This window comes from Lepus europaeus, chromosome 21 (genome assembly GCF_033115175.1).
Source record: "Lepus europaeus isolate LE1 chromosome 21, mLepTim1.pri, whole genome shotgun sequence".
Taxonomy (NCBI): Eukaryota; Metazoa; Chordata; class Mammalia; order Lagomorpha; family Leporidae; genus Lepus; species Lepus europaeus.
Window position 1 is genome coordinate 51,934,392 of NC_084847.1, and position 16,011 is coordinate 51,950,402.

The window sequence follows — 16,011 nt, forward strand, 5'->3', positions numbered from 1 at the left end:
CTGGCTTGTTGACTTAACTTTTAAGCCCAAGCTACAGATAAGGCAGAAGAAAACAGACTCAGAATGTAAGCATTATCGAGCCCGGTGATGTCGAGGTTCGGGCTGCTGCAGAGCCAAGGGCAGGGTCAGGCGAGGTTGATGGTGGCTCCATTGCACAATGTCCAAGAGATGCTGCCAGCGGTCCAGGGGGTCACAAAATGAGGGTCCAAGGCCACCACAGAAACGATGGATGACTCACAGAGCAGCTCCATTAGCTGTGTAAATAATTACGTCAGAAAGGTGTGGGCATGGGAGGTGAACTGGGTTTGAATGACCGAGGTCATCATTAGCCTGACTCAACAGGCAGTGCCTGAGATACCAGACACTGGACAAGCCCAGCCCCACCAAAACACGCATTGATTCCCCCAGAATGGCGATCATCGCCAGAGGAAAGTGCTGAGGGCTGTGAGAAGTTCACCTTTCTGGGCAGTCACGGTAAAGCAGAGACCGGGGAGACGGCAGGGAAACCCCTGTCGCCCTGTACAGGCACAGTTTTGAGAAAAATGACCTTGGTAGTCACTACTCAGGGATTCCCTCAACAGTGGGAGCCGCGGTTGTTTGGTCAGCACAAGGTTGCTGGGGCATTTCACAAGCATTTGTGGGTGGATTTGATGGAGAACAAGGAAAACATTCCCAAGGTGCATAACTCAACAGGACATAAAGAATAGCACAAAGCCCCTCATCTCCAAACGCAAGCAACGCTACGACTATGTTTCTCGGGAGATTTCAAGCACACACAGGCAAATACGTATACACAGGGCGTGCACGCCTTCCAACACGGCCCATCACAACTCTTCCTCTCTGCCAAATAAAAACCACCCAGACACCAGCGGTAGCACTGTCTCCTGCTACATTTCTCTGTTATCAGTTCATCTCAGAGACAGCTCTGTGTCGGCAATGAGCTTCCTGGTTTGCCTATCTTATAGTTGGATGGCATCCAGCTGGGGATGGAGCAACCCTAAATGGCAGGTCTATTTCCACACGGCTCTGACACGTGTGTCACAAACTTTCAAATTTATCCCAGTCGTGGGCGAAAAGCAGTCTCTTCTTTGTCAGGTTTTAATTTGCATGAGGTTGAGAAACGTCACTGAGAGCCATTTGTGTTTCCTTTTCTGTGACTGGTTCATACCTTTTGCTCATTTATATCAATTAGCCTTTTTTTTTTTTTTTTTTTTCTAATTCGTCAGGTGTTTTCTCTTGGTCTGTCCTGAGTCTTCTGACTCGGCTGCTGGGGCTTCCTCACACACCCAAGCCTTGATGACCAAGCACACAGATTTCTCAATTTTTATTTTTTTTATTTATGGCTTTGGGGATTTCTGTCATAACTCAGGAAGGCCTTTTGGAGATAGTTACCACAAATTCTCCCATGGACCTTTGGTTGGTTTTTTCTTTTTTTCCTTTTTAAAAAGGATTGGACTATTTTTTTTTCTTTTTAAAAATACTGATTGGACTACGTTAAATGATTCAGAATTTCTGTTTGTAATGCGCGATGCCCGTGTCCATCAGCACGAGGTGTCGAGTGTGGGAGACACAGGTGAGCTCAGGTGGACCTGAAATAGGGCAGGGGGAGCAGGGAAGGGAGAAGAGGCCATCCCGGAGAGCACAGGTCTTAGTTCAACACGAAAAAGCATAAAACAAACGCCCGTTTCCCGTGTTTCCTCCGGATGCTATCAGCAGAGAGCAGGGGACACGGCGTTCTCAAGGTTGGAAGCCCGCGAGGGTCATCGGGGGACGGCACTGCTGGGTCCCCGGGGGCTCCTGAGGTCCGCACACCGTGGAGGGGCGTGGCCTGGGTCCCAGACGGAGGCCGCCTAACACTGGGGGGGGGGGGGCTGGGTCCCAGACGGAGGCCGCCTAACGCTGGGTGGGGGGGGGGGACCTGGGTCCCAGACGGAGGCCGCCTAACACTGGGGGAGGGGTGGCCTGGGTCCCAGACGGAGGCCGCCTAACGCTGGGGGGGGGGGGGCTGGGTCCCAGACGGAGGCCGCCTAACGCGGGGGGGGGGGGGGGGGCTGGGTCCCAGACGGAGGCCGCCTAACACTGGGGGGGGGGGGCTGGGTCCCAGACGGAGGCCGCCTAACACTGGGGGAGGGGTGGCCTGGGTCCCAGACGGAGGCCGCCTAACACTGGGGGGGGGGGGCTGGGTCCCAGACGGAGGCCGCCTAACACTGGGGGGGGGGGGGGGCTGGGTCCCAGACGGAGGCCGCCTAACGCTGGGGGAGGGGTGGCCTGGGTCCCAGACGGAGGCCGCCTAACGCTGGGGGGGGGGGCTGGGTCCCAGACGGAGGCCGCCTAACGCTGGGGGGGGGGGGGGCTGGGTCCCAGACAGCTGGGGCCACAGCGATGCTCTCCTCACGGAGGTCCCGGCCACCCTCACGTCTTTAAAGACGGAAGGAGAGCTCTGGGCAATTAACAGTGACCCCGGCCACGGCCTCGGGGACCGAGCCCGTGTCCCCCGAGGAGGGGCAGGTGGCTGGGGTCGATGCCGGACACCCCCGCCCCCCGAGCGCTCACGTCCCCCGCAACACCCCACACCCGAGCGCCCTCTCGCCCGCGCTCAGGTGGGGACACGCGGTGGCGTTCCGGAGCCGCACCCCCAGCCGGGGAGAAGCCGCCGCGCCGCCGCCCCCACGACCGCCCGCTGGCCCCCGCGACCCAGCGCCGGCCCGGGAAGCGAGGGGGCGTGGCCAGGCTGCGCCGTACCACAGGCTCGGTTTTCGGGGGGGGGAAAGCCGGCGGAGAGGCCCGGATGGGCGGAGCGGCGGCCCCGGAGGCCACGCCCCCACCCCCCGGCCGCGCGGAAGGTGGTAGCGCCTCAGTGGTGCGGGCCTGCGTACTGCCCCGGCGCCCCAGAGAGCGGCCGGCCGCCCGCGGTGAGTGCGCGCGACCCCGGGCGCGCGGTGGGCGCGGGCTGGGCCCCGGGGGTTCTGGGGTGTGCGGGGTGCGTGTCCCTGGCGCGGCCGCCGGGCCCTGAGGGCCAGGTGGCGGCCGCGTCTCTCCCGACGCCCGCCCGGAAGGCGTGGCTCCCACCGGGCCCTTCCCCGGGTGGGCTTTCCTTCCACCTGGCCCCTCCGGCCGCTGCTAGGGGTCGACCTGTCCGCGGCCTGGGGCCGGAGCGCCTCCTTCGATCGCTTCCCCCGAGGAGCGTCTGAGGGCCCCGGTGCTCGCGCCTCCTAGCCTCAGTTTCCCCATCTGTACAGGGGGGCCTCGGGAGGCAGCGATCCCGCTGGGGCGGTTCTCCCGTGGGTGAAGGGGGCCCGACCCTGACCCTGACCCGGAGGGGGAGCCCGCAGCGAGCATCCCGGGGGCAGGTGCCCGTCGCCGGCAGGTGTCTCGGGGCCGCCAAGACACCCTTGGGCCGAGTCTTGGCCGCAGCCAAGCAATTGGGTGAGAGGTCGAGGTCCCTTGGGGCAGCAGTCGGGGTGGGGGTGGGGGCACGGGGGAACTTGACCTCGACCTTTGCTTTTCATTGTGCTAGCTGGTGACCCCGCGGTGCAGCGTCTGGGGCCTCCCCAGTGGAAGTGACAGCTCCCTGCGCTGGGGGGCTGGGGGGGCTGGCAGGCCTCTGTGGTCCCGGTTTGGGAACCAGGCTTCCTTGGGGCTGTGCAGTGGCAGAGGGAGGCGGGATCCAGAGTGTAGAATGGAGAACCGTGCGGGCCTTTGTAGGCCCCGCCCCCCGGCTACTTGTGGGACCCTCACCCTGGGGTCCTGTGCCCTCCCTGGCCTAGGCCCTGTCGGTGGAGGTGACATCAAGTTCCAGCCAGGCAGATCCCCTGGGAGTGGCCGTGGGGTTGGCCAGGTTAGGAGAACGCTCCAGAAAGTCCCAGTTGATAAACCGGTGAACCCAGAAGCTGAGTGTTCGTGTGTGTGTGTGTGTGTGGTGTGCACGCACGCGTGTGTGTGCCTGTCTCGATTCCCTGTCAAGAGAGTGGCCTGGGACTTCCGTGCCCCTCCAATTTGGGAACCTGTTTCATGGAGGACACAGCTTCGCCGTTGCTAGAAGTGCCCGGAAAACAGGTCTGGGTTTTGGAGAGTGCAGTGTTCTCTTCCCGTTGTGGGGTGGTGCCAAGTGGGCTGCGCTCTCTCGCTCTCTCGTCTGGGCCTTGGAAAGCTGTTGTGTGGGGGTGAGGGTGCCGCAGCCACCCTGAGCCCTCCGGGGTAGCAGGAGGTCAGAGCCGGCCGAGGGGGAAGTCTCTCGCTCGGGGTTGGTTCCCCCTCCACCCAGTGAAAACCGGGTCAGCTGAGTCCAAGATGGATCCTCAGAACCGCTCTGACCCGTCCAGAACGGTGCATTGAAAACCCAAGGAAGATTTCAAGGGACAAAGAATTTAGCTCTTGGCCGCGACTGCCTTCTGTGCATGGGGAAGCGCCCGTAGGCTTCTTTGACACCACTTGGAGTGGCCCCTGCTCCCTGGTTCCCTCACCCTCTTGTGCTTAGGGGCTGGGAACAGTGCGGGCCCAGGCACTCACACAGGGCGGCTTCTGCAGACTGCCCAGGCCCCTGGGCCTCAGTCCAGTGCTTTGAGATGCAACTGTTTATTATATGCTCAGAAGTTGGACAAAAGTGAAATGGATTCATTCATTCATTCAAAAAGCAGAGCGACTAGAGAGAGATCTATCCACTGTTCCCCCAAATACCTGCAACAGCTGGGCCTGAGCCAGGAGCCCGGAGCTCCAACGGGGTCTCCCACGAGCGTGTCAGGGGCCCAAGCACTCGGGCCATCTTCTGCTGCCTCCCTGGCGCATTAGCAGGGAGCTGGGTTGGAAGCAGAGCAGCTGGGACTCGAACCCATGCTCTGACAGGAAATGCCAGTATTGGGAGCAGCGGCTTAACCTGCTGTGCCACAACGCCCAGAAACGACTGCTTTTTATAAAGATATATTTTTTGTTTTACAAAAGTAGTGAGTTTATTAACAAAGACTGTTTATAGAAATATGCAATAAAGATAGTATAGTGGGTGTCCTTGAGAGTTTTACACCGAGAAGATGGGCCATGGCTAGCAGCGTAGGTTATGTCCTGTGGGTGTTTTTCTTCACACGTAAAAACATTATTTGTATTGGCTGGCACTGTGGTGTAGCAGGTTAAGCATCTGTGACGCTGGCATCTCACGTGGGCGCCAGTTCGGGTCCCGGCTGCTCCTCTTCTGATCCAGCTGTCTGCCAATGCACCTGGGAAAGCAACAGAGGATGGCCCAAGTGCTAGGGCCCCTGCACCCACCTGGGAGACCTGGAAGAAGCTCCTGGCTCCGGCCTGGCCCAGCCCCAGCCACTGCAGCCATTTGGGCAGGAAGAATTCTCTCTCTCCCGCTCCCTCTTCCTTTCCCTCTCTTTCTCCCTCTCCCTCTCTCTTTCTCCCTCTCCCTCTCCCCTCTTCCTCTGTAACTCTGCCTTTCAAATAAATAAAAAATAAATCTTTAAGAAAAACTTTTATTTTTTATTTTTTTGACAGGCAGAGTGGACAGTCAGAGAGAGAGAGAGACAGAGAGAAAGGTCTTCCATTGCTGTTGGTTCACCCTCCAATGGCCGCCGCGGCTGGCGCGCTGTGGCCGGCGCATCGCGCTGATCCGAAGCCAGGAGCCAGGTGCTTCTCCTGGGTCTCCCATGCGGGTGCAGGGCCCAAGCACTTGGGCCATCCTCCACTGCACTCCCGGGCAGAGAGCTGGCCTGGAAGAGGGGCAACCGGGACAGAATCTGGTGCCCCGACCGGGACTAGAACCCGGTGTGCTGGTGCTGCAAGGCGGAGGATTAGCCTAGTGAGCCGCAGCGCCGGCCTAAGAAAAACTTTTTTAACGATAGTCTGTCTTCTACGTAAAACAATAGGGATGTCTTGTGCTTAATTTTATACAAAATGAAAATGGTGCCGGTGCCACTGGTCCGAGGCTGGCCTTTCGGTATCTGGGGTCCGTGTGTCGCGGTGCGGCCAGCGTCGCTGGGGGATGGCTGTGGCGCTGGCCACTTCTTCCTGTTGTGCGAACCCTGCTGCCCTGTGTGTTCTCTGTCTGTGTGTGCTTGGGCATATATTTCTGCATCATGGACTCTAGAAGGAGAAGAGCTAGAGCAGCGTGTATGAACTTTTAAATGGACACAGGTGCTTCCAAAATCCACGGAAAATGGAGCTAAAAGATGAACTCCATCTGGGTGGGGGAAAAGAATTGGTCTTCAAACGGTCCACGGAACACGGTGAAAATTCTGCACGTGGCTTTAAACTTTTTTTTTTTAGAAATCTTTTTTGTACCAAAATAAACTTAATTCCATCTTCCATGAACTTTCCGAAGCACCCTGTGTTTGTTTAACAAATATTGGCTCAGTGGCGTGCGCCAGGGGACTAGCAGCAAATGAGAAAGACGCGTTCCCTCCTGGACCCGATCTTCACCCCAGGGGGACACGGCACCACACGTGGCTCGCCAGAAGGCGACAGCTGCCAGGTCGGGGTGTCTGGGCAAAGGTTAGGAATCCGAACGTCAGTGGAGAGCCGCTGTCCTAGCGCTCCCACACCAGCGCCGCCATTGTCCGGCCCGGAATCCCGAGATCACTTGCGAAGGGCGCCCAGGAGGCCTCAGAAAACCCAGGGGAAGTGGGAGTAAAGTTACTCTTGGGGCAACAGATCCAGACACCTGCGGGACATTGTCTCATAGTAACTCGTTTTCCATTTTCATTATTTTTAAAGATTTCTTTATTAGAGTGATTTTCCGCCCACTGATTCACTCCCCAGATGGCTGCCATGGAGACAGCCCTGTCCCCGCCCATTTTCTTGCTGCGTAAGATTGGTCTCTGGGGGGCCGGCGCCGTGGCTCACTTGGTTAATCCTCCACCTGCGGCGTCGGCATCCCATATGGGTGCCGGGTTCTAGTCCCAGCTGCTCCTCTTCCAGTCTAGCTCTCTGCTGTGGCCCGGGAAGGCAGTGGAGGATGGCCCAAGTGCTTGGGCCCTGCACCCGCCTGGGAGACCAGGAGGAGGCACCTGGCTCCTGGCTTTGGATTGGCACAGTGCTCCGGCCATGGTGGCCATTTGGGGAGTGAACCAACGGAAGGAAGACCTTTCTCTCTATCTCTCTCACTGTCTAACTCTGCCCGTCAAAAAAAAAAAAAAAAAAAAAAAAAGGTTGTGCAACGCTCCCCAGAAAAGGTGCCGTTTATTTAAGATTTACTTACTTATTTGAAAATCAGAGCTAGAGTGAACAAGAGAGAGGGAGAAAAAGAACTTAACAAAGATCTTAAATCTCTGGTTTACTCCCCAAATGGTAGCAACCGCGAGGGCCAGGCCAGGCGACAGCCGGGAACCCTGAACTCCACCTGGGTCTCCCACGGGAGTGGCAGGGGCCCAAGCACTCGGGCCATGTTCTGCTGCTTTCCCAGGCGCAGCCACAGGCAGCTGGGTAGGAAGCAGTGCAGCCAGGACTTGAACCGGTACTGAGACGGGATGCCGGCGTCCCGGGCGGCTTCACCTGCTGCTCCAAGGTGAGCAGGAACTCTCCGAGCCCAGGAGGCCGAGGTTGCACCCCGGGCTGAAAGGGCACGGTGGGCCGTGCACGGCTGTGCTCTGAGAGCGGCAGTGTCATCCCCGGCACCAGAACAGCGTTTCCTGACCCGGAGCATTCGGACCTGCTGCGGTCACGGTCACACCGACGGGGAGTGGCTGTTGAACCCAGTCCCCTGGAGGTGCTGGGGTCTGCGGTGGGAGGTCTCAGCCTTTGTGACAGTGTTGCAGGAGGGAGGGCCGTCCTCCTGGGCAGGGCCTGCCCGGTGCTGTCCGGAAATCAGTCCCTTTCGAGGCTAAACTGGACTCTCCTGTTGGGCCTGAGTGTGCGGTGGGCCGCGGGCTGGTCTCAAGAGGACGGAAGTCTTCAGGAGACCGCCTGTGGCCGGGAGATGGGATGGGAGGCGCTGGCCTGTGTGCCCTGGGTGCTCTGGGCTGTGCCCGCTCCTCGGACGTTACTAACCTGCTTCCAGGCCAGCGGCCCTGCCTTCCGGCCTCTCTTACATTCCTCTCCCCGGTTTTACCTTAGGGGCCCACGCCTCCCCTCCCTTGGGGGTTGTGTGCCCGTGCTGGGAACGCCGTGATCCTGTTTTCCTCTCACCCCCAGGGCACGCCTCGTCACCGCGTGGGCTGGCTGGGTCTGGGCAAAGGTTGCCAGGGCTGGGTTAGGAACACACCAACTCCGATCACCCTTGAACTCAGGTGCCCCGGCCGCGTGTCTCCTGGGGTGAACTTTCGACACCACACGCAGTGGCCACGGCAGCTCTCCAAGCCACGGGGCAGCAAATCAGCCAATGGCGGCCGGGCTCGTCCGGGGGTGGGGCTTTGCTGAGCGCAGGGGCCAGGTCGGGGCGTGGTCCCTCCCGGGAAGGGGGCTGTTTGTTGGTTTTGGTTAAGGGTTCCAGAGCCTTTGTTTATGAAATCACACGGAATGACACAGACTCATTGGTCACAGTCCCTTATGTAACTGATCTACAAACTCCGTAAGGTCCTTCAGTGCCACACAGCTGCCCGCTGTGCACCTGAGCCTCTACAGCAAGGCCCCCGTCCCAGACAGCGGCCTCGCCGCTCTCCTGGTCCCTGCACCTCCCCACCCGTCCTGCGACTTCTGCCACCAACGCCTGTGAGACTTTGGCCTTTGGGTTTCTTTCTGCTGCTGTGGTCTTGGGGGTGCCCTTGCTGTGCTGGTCCCCCAAATTGGCTCCGTCGGGTCTGAAGTCGTTGCACTCTGTGCCTCCCCAGCGCCCACGTACCCGGTGCCAGGTTCACGTTCCGGCCTGCGTTGCTCAAGAACTTACAGTGGCCGTCACCAGCGTGGCCGACAGTAAGAGGAGCCTACTGCCCTTTGCTGTGCTCAGCTGGGTTGGAAGTTGGTTGACTGTCGGGTCCTGTGCTCTCCCCAGCAACACCAAAAATTAAGACCCAGGGACCGCGTGCCTGCAGGTGGGTGACCGCACCGAACAACGGTTGAGGGAAGCCGCCTCCCTACTGCGTGGAGCTTGGCTCAGGGCGTCCAGGAGAGACGGGTGGGGTGGCCCAGCAGACATTCCGGGGAGACGACACAGGAGGATCGCTTCCCCGAGCCTTCCTGTGAGCGTCGCCGAGGAGAGCCACGTGCCGAGGAGAGCCACGTGCCGCAGCCTCTGTGCTCAGCAGGTGTCTATGGAGCGCTCGTGCGTGCCAGGCCCCCCCAACAAGAGCGAGGTGCTGGAGGCAGGGTTGGGGCGGGGGATCACAGGAGGGTGTGTGTGCCAGGCCCCCCCAACAAGAGCGAGGTGCTGGAGGCAGGGTTGGGGCGGGGGATCACAGGAGGGTGTGTGTGCCAGGCCCCCCCAACAAGAGCGAGGTGCTGGAGGCAGGGTTGGGGCGGGGGATCACAGGAGGGTGTGTGTGCCAGGCCCCCCCAACAAGAGCGAGGTGCTGGAGGCAGGGTTGGGGCGGGGGGATCACAGGAGGGTGTGTGTGCCAGGCTCCCCCCACGAGAGCGAGGTGCTGGAGGCAGGGTTGGAGTGGGGGGAGCGCAGGAGGGCGTGCGTGCCAGCCCCCTCTCCATGAGAGCGAGGTGCTGGAGGCAGGGTTGGGGCGGGGGATCACAGGAGGTCGTGTGTGCCAGGCCCCCCCAACAAGAGCGAGGTGCTGGAGGCAGGGTTGGGGCGGGGGATCACAGGAGGGCGTGTGTGCCAGGCTCCCCCCACGAGAGCGAGGTGCTGGAGGCAGGGTTGGGGTGGGGGGAGCGCAGGAGGGCGTGCGTGCCAGCCCCCTCTCCATGAGAGCGAGGTGCTGGAGGCAGGGTTGGGGCGGGGGATCACAGGAGGGCGTGTGTGCCAGGCCCCCCCAACAAGAGCAAGGTGCTGGAGGCAGGGTTGGGGCGGGGGATCACAGGAGGGCGTGTGTGCCAGGCTCCCCCCACGAGAGCGAGGTGCTGGAGGCAGGGTTGGGGCGGGGGATCACAGGAGGGCGTTGTGCCAGGCCCCCCCAACAAGAGCAAGGTGCTGGAGGCAGGGTTGGGGCGGGGGATCACAGGAGGGCGTGTGTGCCAGGCTCCCCCCACGAGAGCGAGGTGCTGGAGGCAGGGTTGGGGCGGGGGATCACAGGAGGGCGTGTGTGCCAGGCCCCCCCAACAAGAGCGAGGTGCTGGAGGCAGGGTTGGGGCGGGGGATCACAGGAGGGCGTGTGTGCCAGGCTCCCCCCACGAGAGCGAGGTGCTGGAGGCAGGGTTGGGGTGGGGGGAGCGCAGGAGGGCGTGCGTGCCAGCCCCCTCTCCATGAGAGCGAGGTGCTGGAGGCAGGGTTGGGGCGGGGGATCACAGGAGGGCGTGTGTGCCAGGCCCCCCCCACGAGAGCGAGGTGCTGGAGGCAGGGTTGGGGTGGGGGGAGCGCAGGAGGGCGTGCGTGCCAGCCCCCTCTCCATGAGAGCGAGGTGCTGGAGGCAGGGTTGGGGCGGGGGGATCACAGGAGGGCGTGCGTGCCAGGCCCCCCCAACAAGAGCGAGGTGCTGGAGGCAGGGTTGGGGCGGGGGGATCACAGGAGGGTGTGTGTGCCAGGCTCCCCCGACGAGAACGAGGTGCTGGGGGCAGGGTCAGGGCGGGGGGAGCGTAGGACTGCTCCCCACGGGCTCAGCAGGTATCCCTGGAGTGCTGGGGCGTGCCAGGTCTTCCCCCACCCCCGACGATAGTGAGGTGCTGGAGGCAGGGGCAGGGTGGGGGGAGCACAGGAGGGCGTGCGTCCCAGGCCCCCCAAGAGCAAGGTGCTGGGGGCAGGGGCGGGGCGGGGGGAGCAGGAGTGCTCCCCGTGGGCTGGGACCTCGGGGCCTTGGGCTGCAGGCACAGCTGTAGCACTGCAAGGGACGCATCGTGGCAGGGTGAGGGTGAAGCTTGAGGACCTGGGGGAGTGAGCGGGGACAGCTTAGGAAGCCCCCGCCTCTGTGAAGGGAGCAGAGAGTGGCAGGTGTGTCCCGTGGGGTGTGGGGCAGTGACAGGTCCAGGTGATCTCACCCACCCAGTCATGGAGCGCGAGGTGCACATCGAGTCCCCAGCTTGGGCCAAGCCCGGTGAGCACGTGGGGCGCAGAGACGCAGGGCTTACGTAATCGTCCGGGGGGTGCACCCTGGGTCGTTCAAGGAAGCTGTCTGTCTCCGGCCCTGCCTTGTTCTCGGAAGGGGCTGCAGGGGGTGGAGTGGAGTGGCCCCGGGTTCGAATCTTGTTCTGCCATCTGTCAGTCCCCCGGCATCACTGGAAAGGTCTGAACCCCTGTGGCGAGCGCAGCCTCTGTGCCCCAGAGCCGCTGCCAGGATGCAGCGCCCCGTGGTAAGCGCTTCGTCCGTGCCGCTACCACAATCCCTGTTCATTTAGAGAAGAAAGGCCACGGCCAAGGCGACCGAGGCAGGTGGACGGGGACAGCGGGAGGTGGAGGTGCGGCTGCTTGGAGACGCCGGGGGCAGGCAGGGGGTGGCCGCTGGCGGGGACCTGGCTCCTTTTGCGCTGATGTCTGGCATGGACGGTGCTCATGGCCGCACGGTGGATCGGTGTACTGAACGCCGCTGAGTTAACGCCCTTGAGTGGTGGAGCTCACGGGGCGTGAGTTCCTTCTCAGTCTTGAAAAGTCAGGTCTACAGGTCATGAGTTTTTTTTTTTTAAGGTCGTACTTATGTATTTGAAAGGCAGAGTGACAGGGAAAGACAGAGATCTTCCATCATCTACTGACTCATTCCCCAAGTGGTCTGTGCCAGGCCAAAGCCAAGAGCCTGCTGCTCCATCTGGGTCTCCTGTGGGGGCAGCAGGGCCCCAAGCACTTGGGCCATCCTCCCCTGCTTTCCCAAGTGCATTAGCAGGGAGCTGGATGGGAAGCAGAGCAGCCGGGGCTCAAACCAGCCCTCGTGTGGGATGCCAGCATCAGTGGTGGTGGCTGCACCTGCTGGGCCACAGTGCCGGCCTGGTCACAAGTTCTTGAGCAACTGTACACCCACAGGTTCTGCCAGCAGCCCCGAGAGCCCTTGAGCAGGTGCCGCACCCCTGCAACAGACGAGTGTGTTCACAGAGCACTTCTGTGCCCCCCCCCCCCCGCTGCTCTTTTTAAAAGTTTTTTCAACATTTGTTACTTGGTTTGACAGGCAGAGAGGGACAGAGGTCATCCACTTGCGGGTCCATCCCCCAAATGCCCACAATGGCCAGGGTGGGCCAAGCCGAAGCCAGGAGCCTGGAACTCCATCCAGGTATCTCACCTGGGTGGCAGGGACTCATACGTGAGCCACCGTGTGCCGCCTCCCGGGCAACACGTGAGCAGGGAGCTGGAATCAGAAGCAGAGCTGGGCTCTGCGGTACAGGCAGTGGGCCTCCCAGGGCATCTTAACCTCTGTTCCAAATGCCCGCCCCCTCATCCCTCTAGAAGTGGGCGTGGCTGCTGGCCCCGGGAGGGGAAGTGACAGGTGTCACTTAAAGGCCTGGGGAGCTGGAGCAGGCCCCCGACCGCCGCCCCCCCCCCCCCCCTGCATCGCAGCAGCCCTGGAGGTCACACGCCGGGGCGGGGCAGCAGAAGCTGCCGGAACCTCTGCAGGAGTCACCTGGTGGGGGCCTGGCGGGGCCCTGCCTGCACAGGGCATGCTGTGCGTGCCCACGAGGACCCCTGCTCTGGATGGTGAGCCTGGGGATGTCTTCCTGCACAGGGGAGTCTTCAGCTGGAAGCCACAGCATAAGCAGTGGAGGGCCGTCCTGTTAACCCAGGCACATCCCCTCAGCTCACATCCCCAAGCACCAGCTCTCAACCGTGTCTCTGGGGCGGAGCGTGGAGCCCAGTGCACCTGTCCCGAGCAGCAGGCGTGGTCGGGAGTCAGGGCCATCGGAAGCTCTCTCCCAACAGTGGCTTGATGCTGACAGGCGGTCTCATAAATGGGTGGTAATTGTGGCTGTTTTTTTTTTGTTTTTAATTAATTAATTTGAAAGGCAGAGTTACAGAGAGAGGAGAGGCAGAGAGGTCTCCATCTGCTGGTTCACTTCCCAAATGGCCGCAAGGCTTGCCACACGAAGTGCCCAAGAGGGTCTCACAGGGTCCTTAGCTCTCCCCTGGGGGCGGGCGTTTGGTGCCACAGTTAGGGTGCCAATCAGAGTGCCTGGATTTGAGTCCCAGCTCCGTTTCCAATTCCAGCTCCCTGCTAGGGTACACCCTGGGAGGCAGCCACTGACGAGTGATCCAAGCACTTGGGCTCCTGTCACCCACGTGGGAGACCCAGATTGAGTTCCTGGCTTCTAGCTGTCGCAGGCATTTGGGCAGTGAGCTAGCAGGTGGCAGATCTGTGTTTGTGTGTGTGTGTGTGTGTGTCTGCCTTTCAAATTAATAAATTTTAAAATGAAAATAGTTCCCTCTGTAAGTTTATGGCCATGAGACTGAGTCATTTGCTTGTGTCCCGAGTCTTTGAATCTGTCTACACGTGGGTGAGATAATCTCTCTCTAACCAAGTTTGTCACGCCGAGCAGAGGAGGGTGCTGGCAGTGCCCGGCATGCTGCCGGCTGTGCCGTGGCGCCAGCGTTGGCTCCCTCGCTCGGCCCCTGCTTGGTGAGGTTGTGGTGAACACAAAGCCGCCGAGAGCCAGGCCTTGCCTCTGCGGTCCCGAGTGCTTTGTTTTGTTTTGTTTTAAGAGCCCTTGTTTCTTGGAGGCTGTGAGGAATTCAGATCACCCAACATTGATTCAGCACTCGCTGGATCAGTGACGCAGCGCCAGGCAGGAATGTGGGAGCTGTCCAGAAGCTGCCAGAAGCCTCGCGGTGAGGCCGCTGTCGGCCTGGTTTTGTTTTGCTTGGTAGCTTTATGTTTTTAACCAATGTTATACCTGCAGAAGAGCTGCAAACCTGGCACAAAGAGTTTGCTTTCTGTTTCCCACCCAGCCTTCCCTGGCACTAACCCCTTACATCATCAGAACAGAATGATCAAGAACAGGGAAGTGACCCCGTACGACACCACTTACCCCATCAGTCTTGGCCAGCTTCTTTGTTTATTCTAAGAGAATGCACGTTGCAGTCCAAGTGGGCATCTCCACAAAGGACTCAGAGCCTAGTGTGCATCTTATTATTTTTTAAAGCTTTATTTTTATTTACTTGAAAGAGTTACGGAGAGACGGAGAGGCAAAAACAGAGATCTTCATCCACTGGTTAACTCCCCAAATGGCCATCAGGGCCAGGACTGGGCCAGGCTGAAGCCAGGAGCCAGGAGCTTCTTCCGGATCTCCCAGAAATACCAGGGCCCAAGCACGTGAGTCACCTTCTGCTGCTTTCCCAGGTGCATCAGCAGGGAGCTGCATGGGAAGTGGAGCAGCCAGGACTCGAACCGGCACCCACGCAGGAGGCTGGAGTTGCAGGCTGTGGCTCCACCCCCTAGGCCACAGCACCAGCATCAGCCTCTTTGTTAAGGGCCCGATGGGTCCTCGCTTCCAGCTTTGTGAGCTCAAAAGGTCTCTGTACAGCCGCTCGCTCAGTGAGCATGTGAAAAATTGGAATCCTCCCAAGCTGCTGATGGAGACCTCAAGTGGAGCATCTGCTGTGGGAGACGATGCCTGTCCTCGGGGTGTGGGCCAGAGGACCCCACCCAGCAGCTCCACCTGTGTTGTCTTAGCAAGAAAGCAGCCCCAGGGCCTCCTGCAGCACCAGCATCCCATATGGGCCCCGGTTCAAGTCCCGGTTGCTCCACTCCCAGTCCTGCTCCCTGCTGATGCTCTAGGGAAGGCAGCAGAAGATGGTCCAAGTGCTTGGGCCCCTGCACCCATGTGGGAGACCCAGAGGAAGCTTCTGGCTGGGGTCTGGCCCAGCCCTGGTCTTTGCAGCCATGTGGGGACTGTAACTCTGCCTTTCAAATAAGTAAATCTTAAAAAAAAAAAAAAAAAAAAAAAAGCACTGCAGACCAACGTATGGGAATGGATGTGGAACTTCATTCCCCAAAGCAGTGGGCTGTGTGGGGCCTGCCGATTCTGAGGTCAGCCGCAGACCTGTGAGTTTCACCCGTTTTCCCAGCGTGTCCTCCTCTTCCCGGCTCCTGTCCAGGACCTCCCCTTGCCGTTACTTATGGCGTCTCCCTAGTCTCCCCCAATCTGGGCCAGCTCCTTAGCCGTTCTTAACCTTGAAGCTTCTGAAAATCGTGGGTCGGTTACTCTAGAATTGCCCTCGGTTTGGGTTTGTCTCATGTTTTCCCACGATTTGTAGCAACACTATCACAAAAACAGGATTGCGTCCTTCTCAGCTCATCACATGGCCAGTGATGGTCACCTGGACCTCTTGCTAGGTCTTTATTCTGTGTTTAAGGAGCTACTAATCCCTCCACCTGCAATGAACAGTCTAAAAAAGGAAATTAAGAAAAACAATTCCATCTGCAATAGAATAAAAAAGATAACATACTCAGGGCCGGCGCCGTGGCTCAATAGGCTAATCCTCCGCCTTGCTGCGCTGGCACACTGGGTTCTAGTCCCCGTCGGGGCGCCGGATTCTGTCCCAGTTGCTCCTCTTCCAGGCCAGCTCTCTGCTGTGGCCCGGGAAGGCAGTGGAGGATGGCCCAAGTGCTTGGGCCCTGCACCCGCATGGGAGACCAGGAGAAGCACCTGGCTCCTGCCTTAGGATCAGCGCGGTGTGCCAGCTACAGCACGCCGGCCGCAGTGGCCATTGGAGGGTGAACCAACGGCAATGGAAGACCTTTCTCTCTGTCTCTCTCTCACTGTCCACTCTGTCAAAAAAATTTAAAAAATTAAAAATTAAAAAAAGATAACATACTCGGGAATAAATTTAAACAAGGAGGTGTAAAACTTTTGCCCTGAAAACCACAGAACATTCTGAAAGCAGAGAAGACCTGCATAGACAGAAAGATATCCCATGTTCATGGATCGGAAGACAATACTGTTGCGATAGATCGCGTGTTCCCATCCCAATGTACAGATCCACCCCTGCTAGAATCCCAGTGGCTTCTTAGGCAGCAGTGGAAAAGCGAATCCTAAATTCAAGTGGAATCGCAAGGGACTCCAGAT

At 59.7% G+C, this 16,011-nt stretch overlaps 1 protein-coding gene across 2 annotated transcripts in view; it reads left to right on the forward strand.

Moving 5' to 3' along the window:
- The first annotated feature begins 2,829 nt into the window (after positions 1-2,829).
- LOC133750870 (NADPH--cytochrome P450 reductase) overlaps positions 2,830-16,011 on the forward strand; it is a 37,518-nt gene continuing 24,336 nt past the window's right edge. Inside the window, exon 1 of one of the 2 annotated variants that reach the window (XM_062180599.1) lies at positions 2,830-2,912. The gene's annotated coding sequence lies outside the window, so the exon portion shown is untranslated. Of the gene's footprint in view, positions 2,913-8,430; positions 8,958-16,011 lie in introns of those variants that run through there. The other variant, XM_062180598.1, reaches the window with a different exon arrangement.